Raw genomic sequence first — 6,000 nt, 5'->3', positions numbered from 1 at the left:
ACCTTTTGGCTAACGTGTCAACACTGGAGTCACAGAGACATCAAATGGAGGAAGAGGAAGAAGAAAGGGTTTTCTCTCCACTGTCCAAGCTGCACAAACGCAAAAGCTGTTACACCCATAAACATTTATACATAGACGCCGCATCGACTGCTGCCGCCCACTAGAGCGGTGTGTATACAGGGCGGCCATCTTGGTACAGTGTCACTGTAGCCGACGGCAGGTTCAGGTAATCTGTAATTAAGAAACATACACCGGCAACACAGCACTCGACTCGCAGTCTGCTCTCTGGTTTAAAAGAAGACACGAGTCACTACTCCTCGTCAGTTCGTGATACAGACATCATCAGTAGTGATTGGTTGATGGGACCTCATGAATTGTTGGGGTACATTGACCAAACTGTACTGATACTGTGCCGATACAATCACTGTTACTCAATACTGACATCTGCTGGCTCATTAAGGCCCTTGAATGAAATGACACAAACGAACATGTAAATTTATAGTATTTATTGTATTGTGTAAAAATGTATATCTAGTCAAAAAAAGGGCAATTGTGAACGATATTCTTTGGACAGGGAATTGTGATCCTTATTTTGTATTTGTTTATTCTCTTTACAAATTCACAAATTCTTATTAAAAAAAAAGGTTTCCCAAGATTTTTGCACCTAAGCAGTTTTGAGACATCTCTCCAGCTTTGGGAACCGAGGACGCATAGAGTTGTTGATATGTGGTTCGCATCAAAGACCAATATAAAAGCGGATCCTGGCACCTGTAATGTTCCTCTCCGAAGGAAACGATTTTCAGTTGTAGAGAAGGAAGTGGTTTTTTTTTTGCATATAGGCTTCATAGTCAAGCTGCTGCCAGAGAGTTTCACATTTTGATGGTTTATTCGACTCTGTGTGTGCAAAGAAGCGTTATGATCAAGTGAGTGACAGAGCATTTTCATGGGGATGACCTTTGTACTCTTCAGACAACTCTATGTTGCAAGTGAGGCTAGAGATAGCCACACTGGCTCCTTTTCATTATTTATCCTTTACAGCATCTGATATGTGCAATTCTACCATGGGTACCTCATTGATGAGTTTCAGGATTGGAGGTCCCATCTGCTGTTGCAATTGAGCAAGCATCTCCTGAGCAGTGGTGCTGGACCTGAAATATGTCACAGTTTGCCTAGATCTTTGTCTAATTGCAAGTGTAAATGCAGGAATTTGATTGCATTATCTTCTTCAAAATTCAAATGAGTGTGTGTGCTAACATAGTGCCGGATTTGGAGATGTTTTGTGGATGCTACCATATTTGGTGCCCATTCATCCATCATGCTCCTTTTGTCCTCGGCCAAACAGCCAGTAATGTGACTTAATGGAAGGTGTTGTACTCCCAACAAAGAGGTACACAACTGTATATTTGTATTAATGTACTGGCATATATGAGTCAAGTAAGCCTCTAATGAGTATTCGCCTTCTCAACTCGATGCGATCCATCGGTGCTGCTCAGACCATCACTAATTGTTAGTATCTTTGGCTGTTTTTGCTCATTAGAAGAAAAAATTGGTGGACAAGAAAATGTGTCCTTCAGAGAGCTGGCCTTCTGCCTCTGCATTCAAGATATTCAACCACGGTTTAAGTGTCTCACCTTCGTCCTTATTAGTCTTGCTCTGGCTTCATCCACGTCCTGCACTTGAATCTGACATCGCCATCAGGCTCCTGCTCACCCAGATTAGTACCCTTGAACTTTGTAAGGGTAGTTTTTTGTCTTGAATATTGTTAGGTTTACTTCTATAACTTATAACTTTATATTTCATTGATTCATGGTTCAGGATTAGGTTTGCATTTATTTTGCCCTCGTTATATTTTTTTTTGTAAGCGACTTAAGAGTTTTTAGCCTTTACCAAGCCTTTTTCAATCAGGACTGTCAGAGTGAGAGAGCACAGAAGAGAAATCTTCAACCCAAGCCCTGATAACCAATTAAGATCCAGCCCAATTACATCCGTCAGACATAAGTCAACTAGGCCGAGGGAGACTGACGCCTCATGAGCACCAACAATCTACAAACCTTTGTCTTTACTGTAGGAACCCAGGACAGGGTGGACTTAGTAGTAATAAGTAGTAATGTTTCCTACTAATTAAGTCTTTTTTGGAGTTTGCTTGGTACAATTTATCTACAAAAGTCTATAACTATATGTTGTGTGTATTGTCAGAAGTCAATTTTTTTTTTGTATTGTTAATTATACTTTTTCTTCACAATCAATCTGTGGGGGTTTCCCACATCATAGTGCTCTTATGGCTTTTTCCCGAGTTGGTGTCACCTTAGTGTGGAAACAGCAGTTCTTCCTTTTCGACACTGCTGTCTCCCTTTTGGAGATTTTGGGGCTTTTTATTTTATTGGGGTGTTTTTGTGGGTGGTTTGGGTGGGGCATCCTGGCATTTATTGGTACATTTGATTCTTGTCTAAGAATAAATGACCTCGCTTAATTTGAACTTAGCCACTCTCAGTCGAGGTTCATCTGTTCGTTTTGTCTCCTGGAACATCAGAGGTATGGGAAACCCTACAAGAAGGTCACAGATTTTCACACATCTAAAACTTCTCAATTCTGATGTTGTGTTCATGCAAGAAACTCATTTGAGAGTTAAAGATCACAGTAGGTTATAGTTGCCATGGGTTAAAGAGGTGTATCATTAATTCAGACCAGAATGGGAGGTACATAATGGTTGCTGGTGTTCTGATGCAAAAGAAAGTTTTTTTGGTTAATGTCTATGCACCCAAATTTGATAATCCTTCATTTTCCAACACCTTGCTTAGTAATATACCATTTTTGAATACACACCTGCTTATCTTTGGAGCTGACCTAAACTGTGTTTTTGATCCAATACAAGACCGTTCCAACCCAAAGTCATCCTCCCTCTCATCAATGTCCAAGTGTTTTGATGATTCCATGTCACAAAACGGCATGGTAGATCCCTGGAGGACTCGTAATCACCATTCCAATTTTTTTTCTTTTTATTCCCCTGTTCATCGATCGTACTCCAGTATTGATTATTTTTTTCATAGATCGTAGTCTGGATCCTCATGTCACCTTCTCGGACTATTCAAGCATTCTTATATCAGATCATGCACCTGTACTTATGGATATTCAATTTACTACATTCAAGGCTACTCGTGGTCTTTGGAAATTTAATTAATTATTGCTGGCAGATGAAATATTTTGTGATACAGTTTTAAAATCGGTTTAAGAATTCTCATTATTTAATAGAAAAACATCCTCTTCATTATTGTGGGAATCAATGAAGGCTTTCCTTAGAGGTCAAATTATCTCATACACCTCGTTCACTCAAAAAAGTTTAAACAAAAAACTTCTAAATCTAATGACTGAAATTAGTCTCTGTGACCAGGAATGTGCTTCAAACCCTAGTTTATTTAAAAGACGGCTCGATCTCCAATCGGAATTTGATCTTTCATCATCTAGAGATGCTGAACAACTTTTATTAAAATCTCGAGCCACATATTATGAACATGGGGAGAAAGCAAGTCGACTATTGGCTCATCAATTAAAGAGAAAGTCCAGCTCTCGTCTTATCCCTCAAATTAGGGATGACATAAACAATTTGCAATCAGACCCTGAAAAAATTAAATAAACATTTAAATAATTTTTTACTAAATTATACAAATCAGATGCCCTAAATGATAAAACTGAAATGCAACATTTTTTTAAATGATCTTGACATCCCAAAAATTGCCAATATTCATTCTAAAGAATTAGAGTCCCCACTATCACTGGAGGAAGTTAAAAATGCCATAAAATGGCATGGTGAGGAGACAGCCTGCACAGAAAAGAACTGTTAAGATGTGGAATGATGAAGCCAAGGAGAGGCTGAGAGACTGCTTTGAGTCTACAGACTGGAGCGTGTTCTCTCATGGTGATGACATCGACACCTTCAATGACCATTCCACGGATTACATAAAGTTCTGTGAGGGCAACGTCACGCCGACCCGCAAGGTGCGGTGCTTTGCCAACACCAAGCCATGGGTGACCCCTCAACTTCAAGTTCTGCTGAACAAGAAGAAGAGGGTGTTTGCTTCAGGGAGCAGAGAGGAGCTTAAGGAGGTCCAGCGTGAACTCAAGAAGGCGATCAGGATGGCCAAGGACGAATACAAGGGGAAACTGGAGGAGCAACTGGCGCAGGGCAACACAAGGGATGTGTGGAAAGGCCTGAAGAACATCTCAGGTCATGGCCAGAGTGGAGCCAGAGCCACAGCAGGGGGAGACCAAAGATGGGCCACTGAACTGAACTAGTATTTCAACCGGTTTGATCAGGGGCCCCCTCCCCCTCCACCTCTGCCCCCCACTCTTCACAAAGCTGTTTTTCCCCTGCTTCAGCCCCCTCCCCCCAACTGTTCTCACCTCCAAGCCACCTTTCTCCCCCCCAACAAGCCCTACTGCCTCAGCTGCCCAACCCCCCACAGCCACCTCTCTCTGTTACATCTGAACAGGTGAGGAGAGAATTAAGGCGACTGAAGATCAGGAAAGCTGCTGGACCAGATGGACTCAGCCCCAGACTGCTCAGGGACTGTGCTGATCAACTTTGTGAGTTGGTCACACACATCTTCAACCTGAGCCTCAAACTGGAGAAGGTCCCGGTCCAGTGGAAGACCTCCTGTGTGTTTCCGGTTCCCAAGGCGGTACACGCGAAGGAGCCGAGCCACTTCAGACCAGTCGCCCTGACCTCCCATCTGATGAAGACCTTGGAGAGGCTGGTACTCCGCGAGCTACGCACGACGGTGAGCTCTGCGTTGGATCCGCTGCAGTTCGCCTACAGGCCAAAGATGGGGGTGGACGACGCCGTCATCTACCTGCAGCACCGGGCACTGACTCATCTGGAAGCCGCCGGTAGCACTGTGAGAGTCATGTTTTTTGACTTCTCAAGTGCTTTCAACACCATCCAGCCGGCGCTGCTAAGGAAGAAGATGGAGGACGCAGGAGTTGGGACACAGCTGGCAGCATGGACGATGGACTACCTCACCAACAGGCCGCAGTATGTGAGGCTGCAGGACTGCAGGTCTGAGGTGACCATCTGCAGCACCGGGGTGCCTCAAGGGACAGTGCTGTCACCTTTCCTTTTTTCCCTCTACACGGCGGACTTTACCTATGACTCCAGCAGCTGTCACCTCCAGAAGTTTTCTGACGACTCGGCCATTGTGGGCTGCGTGTCTGGGGGGGGCGAGCTGGAGTACAGGTCAGTCATCAAGGACTTTGTTGACTGGTGTGAGAGCAACTACCTTTGCTTAAACACCGGTAAGACAAGGGAGATGGTGATTGACTTCAGGAAAAAGTCCCCACCACATCAACCGGTGAGCATCCAGGGCTCGGACATTGAGCTGGTGGACAGCTTCAAATACCTGGGTGTTCACCTCAACAATAAACTGAACTGGTCCACACACATCAACGCCGTGTATAAGAAGGGCCGAAGTCGCCTCCACCTCCTGGGGAGACTGAGGTCCTTCGGAGTGTGCAGACCACTTTTAAGGACCTTTTATGACTCCGTGGTAGCCTCTGCTATCCACTACGCTGTGGTCTGCTGGGGAGCAGGCAGCACGGACCGGGACAGGAAGAGACTGAACAGGCTGGTCACGAGGGCCGGCTCTGTCCTGGGCCGCTCGCTGGACTCGGTGGAGGAGGTGGGAGAGAGGAGGACACTCTCCAGACTATCCTCCATCAGGGACAACGCTCTCCACCCACTGCACCTGACCGTGGAGGAGCTGGCCAGCTCCTTTAGTGGCAGGCTCAGGCACCCCCAGTGTAGGACGGAGCGTTATAGAAGGTCCTTCATCCCAACTGGTGTCAGGATATTTAACTCTCTACTTTAAATATCCTGATGCTAATCCGTAGTGTGTTTTTCTTCTTGTGTGTTTTTTTATTTTATTTTTTTTTTCCGTTTTTTATTTTATTTTATTTTATTTTTATTCTATTTTATTTTGTTAATAGTGTCAATTTCTAATTTTGTAA

Source organism: Callionymus lyra, chromosome 16, assembly GCF_982586985.1.
Source record: "Callionymus lyra chromosome 16, fCalLyr1.hap1.1, whole genome shotgun sequence".
Classification (NCBI taxonomy): domain Eukaryota; kingdom Metazoa; phylum Chordata; class Actinopteri; order Syngnathiformes; family Callionymidae; genus Callionymus; species Callionymus lyra.
The sequence above is the reverse complement of the archived record's forward strand: the minus strand, read 5'-3'. Positions refer to the sequence as shown.